The 20,678-nt window shown below is 35.0% G+C and overlaps 1 protein-coding gene across 1 annotated transcript in view; it reads right to left on the bottom strand.

Moving 5' to 3' along the window:
• Nucleotides 1-19,591, bottom strand: part of LOC127838402 (box C/D snoRNA protein 1-like) — a 380,290-nt gene extending 360,699 nt beyond the window's left edge. Inside the window, exon 1 of the mRNA XM_052366132.1 lies at nucleotides 19,578-19,591. The gene's annotated coding sequence lies outside the window, so the exon portion shown is untranslated. The remainder of the gene's footprint in view (nucleotides 1-19,577) is intronic.
• Nucleotides 19,592-20,678: the final 1,087 nt, after the last annotated feature.

The following is a 20,678-nucleotide window of genomic DNA, read 5'->3' as shown; positions in this document are numbered from 1 at the left end:
TGCTAGATGTTGCTTGTATTGCATAATCATAATTGTCTTTTCCAGCTATATTTCTTGTGTTCATTTGTAAACATATGTGTTATGTCTTACTTAAGTTTTTTTACTTAATACGTTAACATGTATGTTTGTTCAAAAAAGATGAAACATGATGAAATATCCTTCCCATGTCGCCCGCTCCTCTGATCATAAATCTGGTACGTCCGTCCTCTGGCAGCTTCTTGTCTTCCAAACATTGTCTCTTTACTCAGAAGCATGGCCACGTTACTCTCAAACACAATACTATTGTGTCTTACGTCTATGTGTAGTTTGCTTAAACGATATGCGTACTGTTTTTCTTACTACGGGTTTCTACTGGTTTATTCTATTCATTTCTATTGTAAACTCTTGCCTGCAACAATAACCTAATTCGAACATCCCCTGGCAGCTCAGTGGAATCTAAGAAAATCTTTACAAGGTCTCGTTACTCAGAAACATTGCCTCACAACACGTGTGGCGCAAAATAAATGAAATGTTGTTCAAGACAACAGTTATTCGTGCTTACCAGATGTAATGTCTACTGCAAGTATACATTTATATATTAAATTTCAGTCACTTTACGTAAATAAGTTAATAATATATGTATTTAAGTAAATAATGATTTAATGTCCTTCCCATGGCAACCGCTCGTTTTTATTTCTATGTTAGGCTTTCCTGGTAAACCATTTAAGTCTTATTTGGTTTACTACAGGTTTGTTTTATGTTCAATGTCAAATGTCTTTGTTAGCATGAAAGGCTTTTCTGACAAACCTTTCGATTATGTGTTGTTTTACATTCGGATTTTTCATGTACAGTGTCTATGTAAAGCTGTCCAAAAACGTATTAAACTTCGTTGTTTATAGAGTTTTTTTCTTCATTTTAACGTTAGGCTTTCCTCCAAAAACAAACGTGCAATTACTTGTTGTTTTTCATACAAACAAATCACGCGTTTGCGTTATATGTTCGGTTAAGTTTTCCCTTAGAAACCGTATCATTTGTTTCTTTTCTATGTATGTTTTCCTTATTTCCTTATACACAGTATTATGTGTTATTCATATTTTTTTAAAGGGATAGTCTTGTACGGTGTACGTCGTCACCTTTATGCGTGATACCACACAATAGGACATATTGTTGTCTTAGTCTTGAGACTTTGTAAGAATGCTTATCCAGACTATATATACACCGAATATACTAGTTTAAAGTTCGGTTATGTATTACAACTACAGAATCCGCAATTACTATTGTGAATACAATATGTCTCGAGCTTTTGATAAAATTATGTAAGCGATGGAAGAATTGTGATAGTCAAAAACTAGTTCACCGGGTTACATTTGAGCAGATTGTAAAAGCTACATATGTGCCTCAATGTTGTTGGTCTGGTTGAAAACTGGGTAACTTGGTAAATCTTCAACAATTTCTTTATTTAAGCACACATGGGCGCTTAAGGGCAATCATGTTTAACCTATTTGATTTGATGTGATATTTACGTGTATACGCTTGTCGTAAATAAATGGTGATATTGAATTATTGTTTCAATAAGATTATATACTTGTATATTTGATATATATACTTGTTTTATTATTCTCCATATGTTTAGATTGTGTTCAATCATAAAAAGAACATGTGCATGTGTTTTTGTATTATTACATTTACGTTTAAAACCGACTTTCAAACTGTTATGTACTGTAAAATATTATCAATATACAAATTATTGTTTGATATTTGAATCAGTATTAGCATTTAAGTTGTTCTATGTACGATTTTTTTACTTAATAAATATAGTTAAAACCAAAACAAAATTAATCTCTTAATTAATAAAGGCTAATACTTATTGATTGGTCTCTATAAGGCAGAGCCAAATACTGTCGGCAGGTAATCATCTGTCCTCTAAAGAGCCAACTACGGTCGGTGGGTAACCAGCTGTCCTCTACAAATCCATACGGTCGGTAGGTAACGATCTGTCCTCTACAGAGCTAAATACGGTCGGCATGTAACCATCTGTCCACTAGAGAGCTAAATACGGTCGATAGGTAACAATCTATCCTCTACAGACCCAAACATGTTCGTCAGGTAACCATCTGTCCTCTTCAGAGCTAAATACGGTCGGTAGGCAATAATAAATAATTTTTAAATGATTATAAAACTTTCGACTTTATATTAATTTATTTTAGTCAAACGTTTATCGTCTGTAATAATAATAGTAACTAATCGATTGAGTTGATAGTGTATTATTAAAATGGTCCGATGGAATAAGCAAACATTACATTAACACGTGTTAAACGTTGTTCAAACTCAGTGCGCTTCAAAATGGGTATTGATATTTGAGGAATATAATCGTATCATGTTGAAGACTTGTTTCATTTGTATTCTCCGTTGAACAAACATTATATGTTACTCTTCCGGAATAAACTGTGATCACAGGTGGAGTTTTAATATCATGGACGTATTATTCGTACTATAATTATGATTTAAGAATAACATACTTATAGAAAAAGTAAAGTAAACATTTTGAAGTTCATAAATGTGTGCATTTATTGAAGTAAATTATAAAATTGCTCTGTTTTTTTGTTAAAACGGACATGTGCTGTTGAGGGCTATCAGTATGGGCCCACGCTCACACACGCTTACACAAAAACATCAGCATCATATACATATAATAGAGCGATTTCACGTTTCCAAATATTATTAAAAACATGGTCTGGATGCGCACATTATCCACGCAACTGCTTCATATTTAGAGCGAAACGAAGACTTGCCGCTCTACACGCTGCATATTTCTGCGCGTTTTTGCACATTTTTGTAGAACGATCGTGCGTTGGTCGCATGTGGCATGAACCGATATCAGCGTTTTTATGTACATGTATATTATTTGTATATTATTTGTACTTATTTAAAACAAGCATTAATAATTCAAATGTATCAAAATGCCCACATAAAAAATACTTATGAACAACAATCGCCAGTCTGCCGACCCAACTGTCATGCAATGGGTCGGGCGATCACAAAACAGTGCTTATTTAAGAGAGGACTCAGACAGTTTATCATAAACATCATCTACAAGATCTACAAGATAAATGTCAATTTATTGAATATGGGATCACGTAAAATATGTCAACGTTAATACTCATATTCTGAAATGAAATAGCAAAACAAAGAAGGTTTATTCGAAGGTATATATGCATGCCACCACATTGCCTGTTCAAATCACATTTATGTCACCATGAGTTAGAGAGTGAAAATTAATAATAGACAGAACTGTGTTGAAATTCCAAATTTTGAGAGTATCCATGCTAAACATACAGCAGTGCTATTTTAATAGCATAAGTAATTCAACCTGGCAATTAAATTACATAAGCACTCAATGCACTGTGAACTTTCGGCATGCTTGTTTAGCGCCAATGAGAAAGTAACTGTCTCCGTAGAGTATAATAGTGATATGCTCATATAATGATTTAAACCATGTATGGTCCTTATGTTATGTCCCATATTAAGTTCTAACATTATTTGTATTCATGTATGATTAATCAATGTTGTTGTACGTAATTACAATGTTAACTAACATAAAAAAGTATCATAACAATGTCAAATTAAAAGCGTTTCTATGTTAAGCGAAGACGAGACAAAAGTTGTAGGAGTACAAATCAATAATAGTCGCCTTGACAGTGTCAATCTCCACGCAGAGTTGTCGTTCCTTGCTCTCACATACAACTCTGCGAAAGGCTCAGCCCTCCATTTTGTCTATAAAATAGATAAAACCGAACAAACGCATTCAACGTATATTTGATTGGATATTTAAGATCGCATGCATTAAATGAAGAAATGTGACTTTTAAATGTACGATAAATCGTGCAAAAACTTGCGAGTTTTAATGCAACTCTTTGGAACTAATTTATTGCCCATTTACGCAGATGGAATCATTCCACGCACTTCACAAATGTAAACAATTGAACATATTTTTTTTGAGTGACGTTAGGAATTGCTTCGACGTGTGTATGTATGTTGGTTTCTTAACATAAAAAAAACATATCAATTTTATAATAATGAATTAAGACTGATATAAGATATCATGGTATGAGATGGTTTTCTTTAATGCAGTGAATGCAATGTAACCGTCGTGCAAGAGATTGTTTAGTATTCTGTAACCTCAATGATGAACGCTTGGAATGATCATGACATAAATGAGACGCTTTTATAACAATAGTCCGTTCTGAGCCCAACACAGAGGTGAATGTAATGTAACCGTCGTGCAAGAGATTGTGACAGTGTGTGTAGAAAATTAATACGTAAAAAGACAGCTCGTGTGGAAATACATTTTCTCTAGTACGATTAATTTTAACTCAGTATCTTTTAATAGTTGTAAAACAAAAAAGTTTATATAAACGCGAATAATACATATTTCTTTATGATAATGAAAAGCTGTTTCCTAGGCGTTTGGAATAAAATACTTGCAGTAACAAATATATCTTTAAAACATATTGTGGGCATAATAATTAAAATTACGAACTAGATAATGCTTAACTTGAACCACGTGCCGTATATGCGCCTTATAGAAATTACGCTTTTGAGGTTGTTTAAGTGAATGTACATCGTTTATACAGTCCGTGCCATGAATCATGCTATTGCTCGTGTGGTATCGGTCATATATGTTCATAAAATTTAAATAGACCGTCTCTGCTGTTAAAAGAGAAGAAAAAGAAAACCAGTATTTAAAGACGTACATACACAAGAGTCTTGATCTGTGAAAAGGGGGTCTAATGCATACGCGTTAAGTGTCCCACAATAGCCTGTGTAGTCCGCACAGGCTAATCAGGGTTGGCACTTTGCGCTGTAATGATATTTTCTGTTTAAAGAAAATATCTTCTGGGCAAAAAATCCAGTTAAGGCAGAAAGTTTTGTCGCTGATTAGCATGTGCAGACTGCACGGGCTAATCTGGGACGACACTTAACGCATATGCTTTAAACCTCCTTTTCACAGAGCACGGCTCATATGTATATAAACACTACACATATAGACATTAATAATTAAACGACGTTACTCCTGAAATAGCATACTATACTTTCGCAGTAATTGTGTTTTTTTTCCCGGAGCAAGTATACAGAGATTACTTGCATGTTTTTTCTGTGATAAATTCAACAAAGTTAGATCCCAACGCAGTGTTTAGTTGTTCGCTAGAAACAACTTATGGTAATGGTTGTGTTTTGAAAATCGGTACGCAGATCACTACCGTTCACCAAATCACTCAAAAATCGAGGATTGAGGGCAATCCGCGCCGAAAAATAGTTCGCGGAGGTATACTTCACGTATTATAAAGTAGTGCATTGTGCTAGTCACTTGGAGAAAGAATTCACGGCGCGGAACAGTATACTTTACATAACAGTTTTGCCTAATGAAAATAGTCCACTTCGGATTGCGTAATCATCGCGTAACATAGCTCTCCTTAAAGTTCACATGGGGGCAGGTCAGCCAATAGATGCATTTTATCGCGAAGACGCAGCATAATGAACTCTGAAATAAACACATACACGTGCGCAGATTTGGCTATTCGTTCCCAACAGCCGATTCTTTATCAGTTCAACGGGAGAAAAATCCAATACTATTTTAGTAAGCGATCGATTACCCATTATTTCATTGTGTAAATCAAAAAATATTTTTTTTTTTAAATTGTTGTTTTTTTAATATTAATATAAATTCCATATCATTATTGTTTCATAATGATAGTAAAACACAGTTCGTAGGGAAAATTCGTGACAATTGGAAATTATTTACTGATATTCGCTAAAACGTAAAAGAAAGCAACAAAACTGTTTGTTTTGATCATTTTCGATATTATTGTGTGTGATATATGTTTAAATAATACTTCGCATTTTGACTCGGTACTCGGTCACTAAATCGTCCGGGGAAGTCATAATACACTATCGATAAACGTCGATAACACAGAATTGCTGTCAAGATGGGGAAACAAACATTTCTTAAATTATATTATAGTGTCATGATAAGACGAAAAACGTTTCATTACGTAACCACAAAGGTTTGCCGTACTCGTTCAGTCGGTATGAAAATCGTTCTTGAAAGACTGAATATGCAACCGAAATTTGCCAGTTTCCTATAAATAACACAGTTTGACTTTAATTTTCTATAGAAAAGTAATGAGATAAGATGTTCCATTTACAAGAAACAAATATATTTATAGATTCGCGTGATGCGAAATCGGATCTAATGTCATATGCGGCTAGCTTAGCTATGGTCGAACCTGCCCATCTTACAGTAGATCAAGAGTTACCTAATGAGACCACAAAACCTCGCGTGAATTATAGCGGAAAGCGCAGATCCTGACCAGACTGCTCAACTGCGAAAATCGGGCTAAAGTTACGCAGGCCAACGCGCCATAAGACCCATTTTTGCATGACGCGGCTCAACAAGTATGATTAGAACGTTTCGAAAGAAAACTGCGTGTTAAATCAAATATTTGAATATCATATATTTCGATGGTGAAAAATTAAACATATAAGAAGCAATCTGAAGCAACAAATTACGTGTTCTCCCGTAGTAAATTTTTTATTTACGAACATTTACGTGTAGTTTAAACATCGTCTGGGGAGTTTGGGATATGGGATCTTGTGCCAGCGGCTCTGTTAATCAAGCGACTTCCGTCATCCCACGAACCGGACGTCCTCTCCCGCTGACATCGATGATTCACAGAACTTGGAAGGATCGGCAAGCGGAATGGTAATTGTCCGTAGGTGGATAGTAGTTTAATTACATCGCCGAAAGAGGGACGGAAGCAGCGGAGGTGACAGCATAGAGGACGGACGGGGCGGAACTCGGGCAGAGATACAGGCCAGGATTTAGAAAGGGTGGCCCTATGAAGATAATAGAAGTGTACCAAGACGGCGTTACTCAGTATCCTCGACGTGCTGGGAAAACCGGTCTTGGGTCGACGACTTGTGGCGTCTAGAGAGGCCATGAAAGCGGCGCAGCGCGCGAGTAGCGGAAGAAGGTCTTTTTTAATCGTCAGCACTCCCCTTGCGGTCCTTTTAAGGGCGGCCAGACATTAATTGTCTTTAAATTGTCTACCAGTGCGCATTAAGGTCTCATTGGCCGCCGTGCAATCGTCTACTGGATCAATATTACTCGTTGGCGATTACCCGGGCAGCCGAGATAATGGTGAGCAATTGAATCCTTATTGAATCCCTATGGTAAGTTGTTTTAAGTAAGTTCTGAAAACAACAACCTTTAAAGAATCTACGAGGTAGCAATTTAATTTCAAGACATTTATATTTAGCTTTTCTGTAGCCATGTGTAAACATTTGCTGATTAAAGTCCCTCCGTCCGCATCTAAAAACACGTTTTTTTTAGAGTGCGAAATTGTTGCTGTCGTTCGTCACATTCCACGCATGAAAAGCATTCGTGTTGCAACAGACCAGGCGCTGTGAAATTCGGTATATGTACAATGAAGGATGAAAAAAAAAAAATCGCAATCACGATGAGAAAGTATTGACCCATTGAAACTGTAGAAAAAAAGTTAATTTACGACTTAAACATTGCAGTAGATGTCACGTTCATAAAAATATCGGTGGGTTAGAGAACAGAGGAGTTACACGTTAATGCCAGCACATGAAAATGAATAAAAATGAAATGGAAATGCATCAAATGAAGCATAAGATTTCAGGCGGAAAATATTAAATATTTTTAAATGTGGTTTGATTGAGAATTTATAAATGCCCCATGATAGCAACACATTTATTATTATAATTATGTGATTCATTCTTTGTTAGACTCACAGACTTTTCCTTAGCGCAATCTTAGATATACGTTGAATATATTTCTTTCATCTTTGTTATCATAAGTGGAGTTTGTGTGAATCCTGTATACAATTATGAGAGATTGTAAATCAAGGACATTGTCCTCCTTTGTTTTCAAAATCTCACCACTGTAGACAAGTGCAAGCAAATTACATTGGTGGTTGCATTTTTCGGGGCCATTCGATTGGCCTACGTTAAAAAGTCGAACTTCATGCCCTGTGACTGTAAGAAATATTAAATACGTTCAAAAAGCGAACGACTGCAGTGCCTTCAGCGCTTTGATTTCAATATTGTGGTAACGACATATTCAACATACCAGGACACACGTAGTTTTAAAAAACGTGTCCGAAATTAAGTTAGGCACTGTCTCTGCCGCACTAAAATATCCGTTTAAAAATTGACTTTTATTGTTAGAATATTTCGGACAACAAGCTAGTTCCATCGTTCTCACGATTTATAAACGTGTTCACGCGAGTTGACTTTGTCGCTTCAATTACTTCGTTTCCACGAGTCACTTAGTCGATCACACTATTTGATATATCGTTCACTCACTTAGGCTACATCGTTTCCGAGACTGTCTTCGTTCCCAAGAAAACTAACTCGAGGTAGGAATGTCGTCGCCCGCGTTATTTAGTTTTGGAAACGGAATAAATAAAAACACTGCATATGTAACATACGTGCAAAAGCAATGACCGACACAAAATAACAAGAACTAAGTATGTAAAATTAAATGTGTGTCGTATAAATGTATGCACATAATAGGCGAGATTTCCTATTACTGAAAAGTGTATATTGTTAATGTTTTCATACTCATCTCAAACGGGGTTAAGCAAAATTAACATGGTTTGAGGAATGTCCATCACTCCAAATAAATAGTGTGTTTTTTTCATTCTGATAAACAAGCTTAACATTTATCAACCATTTTATTGGCTTTTAAATTATGTTTAACCCTCGGCTCGATAATTTCGTTCGAAAGAGTAATAAATTAAATTTAAATGTGGAACTTGTACTGTAAGTATAATTTTGATTGAAGTACGCAAAATTTGCAGCCGTGAATTACGGAATATTGTTAAGGCCATCGTGGTTACACATTAAAATCCAGAGGGCAACAATGCGATAGTACGATAGTATGATGGCGACAATGCGATAGTACGATGGCAACAACGCGATAGTACGATGGCGACAATGCGATAATACGATGGCGACAATGCGATAGTACGATGGCGACAATGCGATAGTACGATGGCGACAATGCGACAACGCGATAGTACGATGGCGACAATGCGATAGTACGATGGCGACAGTGCGACAATACGACGGCGACAGTGCGATAGTACGATGGTGAAAATGCGACAATGCGACAATTCGATAGTGCGATCATACGATGACGACAGTGCGACAATACGATCACTATCGCATTGTCGCCATCGTGCTATCGCGTTGTCGCATTGTCGCCATCGTACTATCGCATTGTCGCCATCGTACTATCGCGTTTTCGCATGGTCGCCATCTTACTATCGCATTGTCGCCATCGTACTATCGCATTGTCACAATCGTACTATCGCACTATCGCATTGTCGCCCTCTTAATTTTAATGTGTAACCACGATGGCCCTAACGTTATTCCGTAGTGAATACAGTTTGAATCAAACTGAAATCTTATTTTTTAAAAACACAACACTATATAAGCAGATTTAACATAACATGTACTAGTATATTTCTGTCTTCAATAATTGTTTGATACTTTATGAAAATAAGAAATAACATCATTTAAATACATAATTTTATTTGTGTCGCTTTGATCGGTTAAATCGCATGTTATACTACAGCTCAGACTTGCCTGCGATAGAGCATCCTAAACTTGCCGGCATTATCTTACAGGGACCTTTTCATAGATTTTGGAATGTATTGCAGTTTGTTATTAAATGAATTAAATTGATAAATATTAACATTGAAACTTAAAAACTTCTAACTCAATTAAGAAGTCACCAACATGCATTAAATATGTATGATTTATAGCAAAAATGTGTAATACTCATTAAAACAAATAACGTAATGTTCAACATTATCAAAATAGTTCATCATCTGCAATATTTGCATACAGTATGATATTTCACGAAATCAACATAAGATAATACTTCTTCTTGAAACGATGATTTGTGTCCTTTAATCCAAATGCTTAATGTACCAAACAGCCAAGGTCAACGAATCTTAATTAGACTCATTTTTGTTGTTTTTTCACACTATAAACTCCAAAAAAAATGAAAAATGAAAACGAAAAAATGAAAGTCTGTTTCCGTTTACTTTTATATAATATATGTTACATGTTGTTATCTTACAATGACGAACGTCAAGACATAATTAGAAAACGACTTTTTCTAATTAAAAACGCACGCGACTAAAATGTGCTGAAGCAGACAACTTACAAAAATGATGTATGTCCTGTAAACATTAAAGAAACCATTACATAAAATATTTCACTTTAATATAGCTATAAATAGGTATTGGCGCCACCTCCTGTTCTGAGCGCCACCTCCGTGGCATTGGCTCCAACTCTTTTTGAAAAAAAAAGAAATTTATCTATAAGATCGGCTAGAAGCCGATGTTCTTGTAAACGCATTGACTTGTACAGTTTCAAAGCATTCGTTTCATGTAAAGAGCGATTTAATTAGCTTGGAATTTACTCTTCACACAGGAAAAACTCTTCAAAATGCTTTTACGCATTCTACCATACCACAAGTTATATAGGTCCCAACGTTTCCAATTGAATTGTGATGATATGTTTCTGTACAACTTTGGATGAATTTATAATCGCTGAACCGAACTTCATTGCCCGAATTAAAAGAAAAAAATGCGAAAGATGTTGAAAAACACATTAAACCTAATCACCCTGTAAAATTATCCGTTACATTTCAAAACATCCGGGCCTGAACGCCACCTCGGAAGTAAAATTGGCTCATTTATTAATGCATCTCAAAAAGAGGTGGCGTGCGTGATTAACGGCCGTGTTACATCACAACAGACAAACACGAGGGTTAAAATAATAATTCCTGTATAACCTAGCAAGTTTATGTCAGTAAGGTTAAATCACGTGCCTAGCGACAGTACTCAAAATCAGTTATCAAATAATAAAAAAGAAGTTGATATAAATACATCAATACTAACATTCTTCGTTTATTACAAGTCTAAATTCAAAAGCAAAAATAAAACGCATTACTCTTATAACTTGTTTTGTTTGCTTTGTTTGACTGACGATTTGTACGGAAAACTTATTTACCGCCTAGCTGTGCAAAATAAATGTGATTGTCAGAAAAATAACATACGTGTCATAATTTATTACGTATTTTATATCATTGTACAAAGACGGGAATACTTTAGATGACACCTATGTGACAGAAAAATATGTGTCATACTTCTTAAAACATTTCTTTTTCAATTCTAACATCATGATTATTAATTTCTTTTTTTTCTTGGAGCATGTTCTGTTAAATCGCCTAGACAAATGTGGAGAGCATAAATTAACAGATTTGATAAATAGAATTCGTAATCCCAAACTTAAATGCTCGCCACAACTAACATAATTGGGACACATCGGTTGGTTAAGGTTATAATAAAATAAAATGGTATTTTTGCACTCAAAATATATCTACGCTTTTTAAAAGTACACAATTTCTTGATTGAAATAAGTATTATATCATGTCAATCTACTTTCCATTTCACTTTGCTACTGTGTTGAGTTTCATGTAAGCATTTTCTATTTTCAAGAGTACAATTATTTGATATAAATTTGATAAAATCCATACCCAGTTGTGCCATTCATGAAATGGATGTTATGCATGTCGTTATGGATGGCGTCTGGTAGTGCATATGTTTTTATCAGGTTTATTTATGATCAGTAATTGAAATAAAACATGCTTCAAATTGTGTCTCTGATTAATACACGGTTACGAAATATTATAAAAAACAAGAACTCCATTTTAATGAATGTGTTCTGGAATATATGTTATAAACCACGTTTAGCTAGGCTGCCGAACTGCAGACTTGATTTGGAAATAAACAAGATTGAGAGCATGGGGAAATATCTTTCCCTATAAGTATTAAACATATGTGTATTTACTATTCTTTCTGCTGATGTTATGCTGACGACTTAATTGATTCTAGATTGCTCGTTAATTGGACGTCTTACTTGACACTTACTTGACACTGCCAGAGGTTAGCCTTTGGGACACGCTGCCAGACTGCTGGACAGCTAGGCTGCTTACATCACAATGCAAATTTGCTTTGCTACATGACTACTTAATCCTTGCAGCTGGTCTGCTGATTTTACGCTTCAAACACCTTTGCTTTGTAACTATTCAGTTTACGCATCCAGACAGCTGAACTAACGCTGCAATACTGCTTTGCTTCTTCACTGTTAAATTAACTGTGCAAGACAGCTGAACCAACGCTGCAATACTGCTTTGCTTTTTCACTGTTGAGTTCACGCTGCCAGACAGCTGAACTAACGCTGCAATACTGCGTTGCTTCTTCCCTGTTGAGTTCACGCTGCCAGACAGCTGACATAACACTGCAATACTTCTTTGCTGCTTCCTTTTTGTGTTCACGCTGGCAACAGCTTAACTTACGCAGCAATACTGCTTCCTTATTGACCTTTGAGTTTATCTGTTGAATTTTCTGTTTTTTTTTTACAACAAGAATCCTTACACGATTTTACCATCATCCGACGGAGTGAGTGCGTATTTATAACCACTATTCACTTCGCATATTTTGCTATCTGAAACGTTAGCACCACCCACACCAACAATAAAATATACGTCAACTAGTGTCCGAAAAAAATCTTACTTTTCAGGTAGCCCACTGGGCTATCAATAAAAATATTTGGTAGCCCATTAAATTTACCTACAAAATGATAAGAGGCAAGATTTCATCTTTATTTTATTTCTTCATTTACATATACATGTATACATATACATACATATACATAATACAGCAAGTAGTCTGATGTACACAGTCAATATCATAAATAACATATCACAAAAACGTCCGTCCGCGGTGTTCACTTTTCCCGATAGGTGACATTTCGCGGGGGCGGACACGCTATTAACCGCGGTGTTCGGCGAACACCCGAAATCGCCGCGATTGCACGCTATCGTTAACGGGAACACCAGTGATCACCACGATGCTTCGCAGCCACTGTAAACACCTGTCTGCGAGAGTCATTCACGCGTTTAAATTTAAATGTACAAAAGAATATCATATACTACATGTAGATATTACATGTATGTGCACATGTATGCGTCAACATTTACAATTATAAACGTTAATATTCAACGTCAACGTCGAATCATAAAGCAACATCAGAACAGTGAAACAGCTTTGCATTTGAAAACTGTCGCTTTATTTAAAATAATTGCGGTATATAAGATCTATTTTTACCAAAAATATACACTGGCTAAAGAAAAAGGTAGCACGCCCCTGCTTATATGTATAATTATCACCAGATCGTTCGAGGCAAATCATTTTAATACAACATTGTACATGCAAAACAACAACTTGCTTCGAATGATAAAGAAAGTCTTGTATGTTACCTCAGAGAATTATATATATTATTATTTTAAATTATATATTACATTATTAGTATTAAATTATTATATGTTTATATAGTTTTATTCATCACATCATCACATTTTACTTATTGGTATACACGTTTGGTAAATCCTGTGTTTGTTTAATGGTCAGTAATTAAGGACCCAAACAAATTAACAGGTTGTCCTTATATACATATTTATCGTTCGTGGCAAATCATTTTGATAAAACTGTGTACGTGCAAAACAACAACTTGCTTTGAGTGATGAAGAAAATATGGTGTGTTACCCCACTGGATTATTTTAATATATATTATCTAATATATATATAGTTTAGTATACTTAAAGTTTTGTTAACGCATTCATGTTGCCTTTGTAGGTGCCAGGCTGTCTAACCTCAGCAAAGAGCGAGTGTAAGCGTTCGTTTTATGTTCTGCTAGTTCAATAAAGTTTAACTGTGTTCATAGAACTCTTACTATGATGCAAATACTCTTTCAGTTGTCGAAAATTAGTCCGTCCTTGACTTATTTAAACCGAGTTTTTGGGACAATAAATACTTTCCGTTGAATCATGTACCTTCAAATATCAAATACCGTCCTCAACAATAAAAGTGCATTAACGTTTAACTTAATGACTTGTAGCGATCATATATAGCAACAATAGTCGAGTATATGATACTGATACTATCGAACATTGATGTGTTCACAATGTGGAGATGCGTATTTAAAATAACTGGCGTTTATTGTGGCGCCTCATGTTAAATTGTTCACAAGTTGTGAAAGTGTATTACTTTTTGCATCATAAGGACATTTCGTAGCTGTTATGGAGTATTTTTTATTCCAGATCATCCGTTAACTCATAACCAACCACACACGTACATCAATATTCACGACTAGTTGTAAATCATGCTGTATTCACTGTTACTTCAAGGTTGCCTCATGCATAACTTTGGCATTCCCGTCAGTAATTGGACAGGTTTTATTATTTATAAATGCAAAACTTTTTTTATTCCCAAAATAAAATATGAAACGCTGTCAAGATGGATTAATGCATACGAGCGCATCACGTGACATTTCTTGAGTAGTAATTTATATTTATGAATTCTAATAACAGGTTGTATATTTATTTCATAAGGACTCGTTCCCGTTAGCTTCTTTATATACAACGCCAAATAAAAGCGGCAAATGCGCTAGGTAGAATTTGATACGAAAGAATAAGAATTTGACCTGTTTTATTCATCATTTCATCGCATTATCATTGTTGGGTAAATCATGTGTTGGTTGAATGATGAGTGAATGAGGGAGTTTGCAAATGTATGCCTTTCGTCCCGCTTAAAGAGAAGTAAATTGCAATTAAAGATTCTTGTAACTGGGCGATTTGCTTTTCGTTTTTTTTTCTATTTTATCCAAATAAGTGTAAATATTATTGGATATCAAAAGCACAATTCACTTTCTTTAACACTTTTGCATGCTGTGTCTTCTAGGACACTTTAGTATGTTTATTAAGGTGTAAAGATATATGTATATCCAATTTACAAATACTAAGGATTTGGATATAGGGTCAAACATAAAAAAATGCCCAACCGCGTCCAGAGGTAGGTGTTTTCAACCATGTGTAAAACAGTCACTGGCTGGTAAAAAGTTACAACAGTTTGCAAGAAGTTGTGATATACAATGTGGAAATAATAACACATTTCGTTCTTGAAAAGTAGCCAATAGGCTCCCACTACCTTATTCGAATATATGACATTGATACTAATGACAATTGATGAGTACATAATGCGAAAATGCGTTTTTTTTAAATACCTGGCGATTATTGTTCCGCCTCAAGTTATTTTGTGCAGAAGTTGTGAAAGTGTATTACTTTTTGCATCTTGAGGACACGTCTGTAGCTATCAATGAATATCGTTTGTATTATAGACCATTAGTAAACTCATAAGCAACCACACGCGTAGTAATAATAATAGAAATAAGTACTTAATTTTCAAATGTGGCCTACATATCAAATATTAATACCGGGGAATCACTATGTACAATTTCGCTTTCATCTCACGAGTTTAGTTCAAAGCCTTTTATTTGGCTCGATTGCATCGAAAGCCTCAGGCTTACTGAAACGCTCTCGAGTGCGTTTCCGGGGCCTAGAACCAGTACTTGATGTCTTTGGGAGAGAATTTAAGAACGCTCCCACAGTGGGGATCGAACCCATGACCTCCCGGACTAGTTGTTAATCAGGCTGTATTCTCCGTGACGTCAAGGTTGCCTCATAAATAATTTGGAGTGGCATTTCCTTTTGTACACACACACACACAATATCTTTATTTATGTCACGTTACATGATAATAACAGACATGGCATAAGCATAAACATCGCTATTGGTCGTGAGACTGTGTTCTATCACATGATATTCGATAAACATAATTGAAAGCATGTTTTCAATAACAGAGACATAATTGGGATTGTATACTATAACCAAACTTTTACTTTGTAAAAATGTCGTACCGGGGACAGTTGTGCGTAACATTTTTGATCTTTTTATGTTATGTATGAATTGAATGGATATTGTTTCAGTGATACTAATTTAAACAGATTGTTTTTTGCATTTATAGAGGTTTTCCGCGGTAATTTTATTAGAATATTTAACCTTTATGATATTAGTAAAGTCAAATAAAGAAAAATATATAAGTCCGAAAATAGTAATGGAAGATATTAGTATTAAAATGAGTGTAGTAAAAAGATCTAATGAATTGTAAGAAGCGTCCCAACGCCAATGATGGTAAATAGGCAAAAGTATCAACAATTTAAAGCATTTAGTAAAACGTACAAAGACATAACTTTGATGCAATATTCGAAGGTAGCTGGTTATAAGAAATAAAACATATACATATAAATACAACACATAGTACACATATTGGTTACATCTGTTAGAAGTAATTGGACAGGTTTACATAATATCCTAAAATAATATTAAACGCCGTCAAGATGGATTAATGCATATGAACGCACTACATGACATATTTAAGTATTTATTTATATTTATGTATTCTATAATTTATACGTTTTGTATATTTATTTCATATTGTCTTGTACGTGTATACCAACAAATAATATGTGATGAATGAAACATGTCAAATTTTTATTCGTTCGCATCAAATTCTACTATTGTTTTACAATTATTAGTTTACCCGGTATATTGATTAAAATATCATGACTGGTATATTTTATTTCTTAAAAAAAGTTCATATTTTCAGTATATTCGGTAACAAAATTTCGCGATGTGAAATCGACAGTATATCGCGAAAATAGGTGTTTAACGATAAAAACGCAAGATAATGCAAGTAGATGGATCATTTTATATATAAAATATAAACTATTCACTACGCATGCACAATTTGCATTCCTGGGTTTACCACGATACGATGATGATCAATCTTCTTGCGTTATTTATAGTTAACGGGTTGTTACCTGGTATCTGTACCCAGTAAATTTTATTACCGAATATACTAAACAAATTTAACAACTTTTTTCAAGTAATGTAATATACCCGTCGTGATATTTTAATCAAAATACGGTATTTTAGAACTTTTTGTTTCCGTCAATCGATGATGAAGGTCCCTTTAATATCTGTAATTATTCAATACTCAAAGAACAATCAAAGCCAAAAGACATAATATTTCGAATGTAATATGACAGCAAAGGCTTAAATTGTTCTTCAAATAATTAAAATATGTTTAAATTTGATCACGTCACAATAGTCATACCAAGTATATTATAGTATAAGCAATATGTCCACACCGCAATGAGCTTTGATATGCTTTATATGAAAATGGTCATCTGTAAAGTTTCTTCAAATAACGCGTCTGGGATAAAGACTGGTTACGCCATAGGAGTTGCATTTTATTGATATTTTTGCATGTATCCGTCCGTCAGTGCGTTCGATCGGTGGAAGTTTGTTTCGAACTTAATTTTAAAAAGAAGTACTGCTAGATAAATACAATTCTCAAAACATATATTCATCATGATAAGCTTTTGCAAAGTTGAGATATAAGAATCATAACTGCATTGTTGATGCAGGGATAAATCTCGATAAAGAGCATGAACAAAGAAACTGTGTGCTTGTTCAAATGGTGAGAAAAGGAGTTTCCCTTTAGGACATTAATAAAAAAATCAGCATGAGTACACACATTTAAAAAAAGAAAAATACATTACAATATATGTTACTACCACGATAGCCGAAACCGGCACGTCGTACCGTGCTTACACGCACGTTTTCACACCTGGTGTGTAACAAGCCACTGTGGCTTCTCTTAAGGCAAGCTGCGTAACCGCTGAACTTCTCAGCGCATACTCATTCACGAGAAGAAATACCAAGAGATGTAAACACTAATTCATGTTAATACAAAATTCAACAGAAGTTCACACATTAAAAAAAGACAAATACTATCCAATATATATTACTACCAGATAAACCGATGCCGGCACGTCTTACAGTTCTTACACGTACGCTCCCACACCTGGTGTGTAACAAACCACTTCGTTTTAAGGCAATCGCCATAACCACTGTACACCTCAGCGCATACCCATTAACGAGTAATCTCCCTTCTTTGATTCTAGGGCTAAAACAGAATTAGTCATACAGGCAAGCGCCTTTTTCATGATATTGTTGTTATAATAACCGAAGTTACCCCCTCGGTAAATTACACATGATGAGTTGAGCCTTTACAACTACGATATCCTTTGTTCATTTGAATAAATAACATAACGTGCATATTTGTACGTAACAATAAACTATAATATATAGCAACAATCAAATGTAAGATACCTTTGCCTTTCATAAAATTATTATAACACTTCAAATATAGAGCCTTTATGGGATAAACCACATTCGTCAATTTTATCATATTCGAGCATTTGAAATCAGCATTTATTTTCAAATGAAAAATGCCACTTGAAACATTGACATTTTAGACAATATTTACTGCATTCATAATATTCAGTATATTTAAAAAAAAATGCAAAATTTTGAATGAAAATTAAAATTTAACCAGGGAAAAGTAGCATTATTAATTACTTCGTGTCTGGCGATAATCGGTCCAAAATTACTTTACTATTGTCTAAAGCATAAGGTAAATATCTAAATACTAAAGTTTTGAGACGACATCAAGAATAATAATACATTCAGTATATTACAGGTTAAAGGTGCGTTTTATAGTCTGCTTCAATAACGTATGCATCTTCAGCCGACTTCGGCATTAACCCCCCGATCACTCGTATTTAAGTCGTCCGTTTACATATGGCACCGAAGGCAGCCACGGCACATTGACTTATTTCCCTCGCAGGTACACATTTATATACCTGGGTGAAGAGTAGCAAGCGTGGGATTAATTTTTTGCTAAGAAAAATCCAGTGCCCCGAGCGAGATTCGAACGAGGGACCTTCCGATCCCTAGACCAGCATCCTACCACTAGACCACTGTCCCCAATATAATATAAACATAATGTAAACTTATACAACAAAACATTGTGGTGTCGGCGTGGTTATATTGTTTGTGGTGTGTAGCTTTAAAACAATCTTCTGGCACTTTGTCATGTTCGCGGATATTAATTTAGAGTTGGAAAAATGATGATATCTATTAAATTGTTCTATTTTGAGACAATACTGACATAATTAACACATATTGTTTATTTGTCATTAAACATTGAAATAAACATTGCAGAAAAGTGTCGATATTGCCTATGTTTGTCCATATCCGCACTTTTCGGTCATATCCGCGGATATGAATCATATACGTATTTTAGACGGACCGCTTTTTTACCCAAATACCTACCCAAATGTGAGACAACTCCTTATTTACGAAAATCACGAATAACTCTTTTAACTTCTACCCTTTTGTCAGTTACTTTGCTATACGTGGCCATGTAAGTTTAGTGAATAAAACGGTGTTACACTTAAATTAAATGCAATAAAGTAGCTCACTACACCATGATTATCTTAAAACGAAAACCCAAAATGGTAAGCAGAATGGATATAAAACTTTATCATGAAACACCATTCTTAAACACAAATCAAAACTAATCTCAAATACTCGTTTGGATCAGATTGTTTCCATACGTGTTTATTAATCCATCGCAAATCAAGAATGAGCCGCTTTTTATCATTGCGTTCAATGGAGACATATGGTGGATTGAAACTCGAGCATGAAATCAGATTTTTTTTACCAAATCCCCTTCAAACAAATCTATAATTGCTTTCCTAACTGATTCCCTAGTATCACAAGCCGATTTTTTGTTTTGTATAGACACTCTTTCGGGTAAAGAATAAAATGAAATCGTATAACCATGTTTTATAGAATCAATAATAAATTGATTGACGCAAATGTTATTCCTAAATTGGATATGTTCTCTCAATATATGATTAACAATAATACTACTGGTATCACTATTTCCTGGCCTGAGCATTCGCATGCTGACCTCTGGTGGTTGTGAACGTCCGCCGGAAGTGACCGAACTGTCCACACGCGAAGCATGAACCGAGCTGGGGACTCCACCCAGAGAAGCCACGAAAATAACCAATTGACGGTGGTGTGGGCCTCTGTGGTAACGGGTACTGCACCGGGCGAGTTCCTTCCTGTCCCTCAAGCATCTGTCGAAGTACGTCCGAGTGTCCATACAGGACGGCCGTCTTTTTCTTCCACTTCGTCTGCATAACCTTCTTTTGCTTTAAGCTTAAGAATCCGCCCTATTGATCCTACAGGGATCATTAGGAAAAATACTCTACATTCTATAACAATAAACTTTGCCACATCAATGCGTATGTGCACAGCGTGAAGGATATAACACTGATCAGTGTAAGGAACTCCGGACTGCTCTCTGCATGTATTTAAGACACATAGACACAAATTGCGACCCAATTACAACTACGCGTCAAAATCCATCTCGCAGAATTTCGGTGTCTTTACTCTGTAGCAAAAATCGTCATGGAGAGACATAATAAACTATTGATAAACGTTGATTGCACAGATTTGTTTGCATAATAAAAAAGCGAACACCACCGAAATATCATGTTTTCATAATTAGAGGGAAATCATTTTATTATTTTACCACGAATGATTGCCGTACTCGGTCAGCTCGTCTGGAAATCGGTCCCGAACGCCGAAATAGGCTACCTTAATATCCAGTTTGCTGGAAAATATCACAGCTTGAAAATAATTTCACAACGAAAAGAATTGTGGTAAAATATGTTTTAACAATAGGCAATGAGATTTGTAAAGATATGTGTCG

Source organism: Dreissena polymorpha, chromosome 7, assembly GCF_020536995.1.
Source record: "Dreissena polymorpha isolate Duluth1 chromosome 7, UMN_Dpol_1.0, whole genome shotgun sequence".
Lineage (NCBI taxonomy): Eukaryota > Metazoa > Mollusca > Bivalvia > Myida > Dreissenidae > Dreissena > Dreissena polymorpha.
This window is presented reverse-complemented; position numbering and strand designations above follow the sequence as displayed.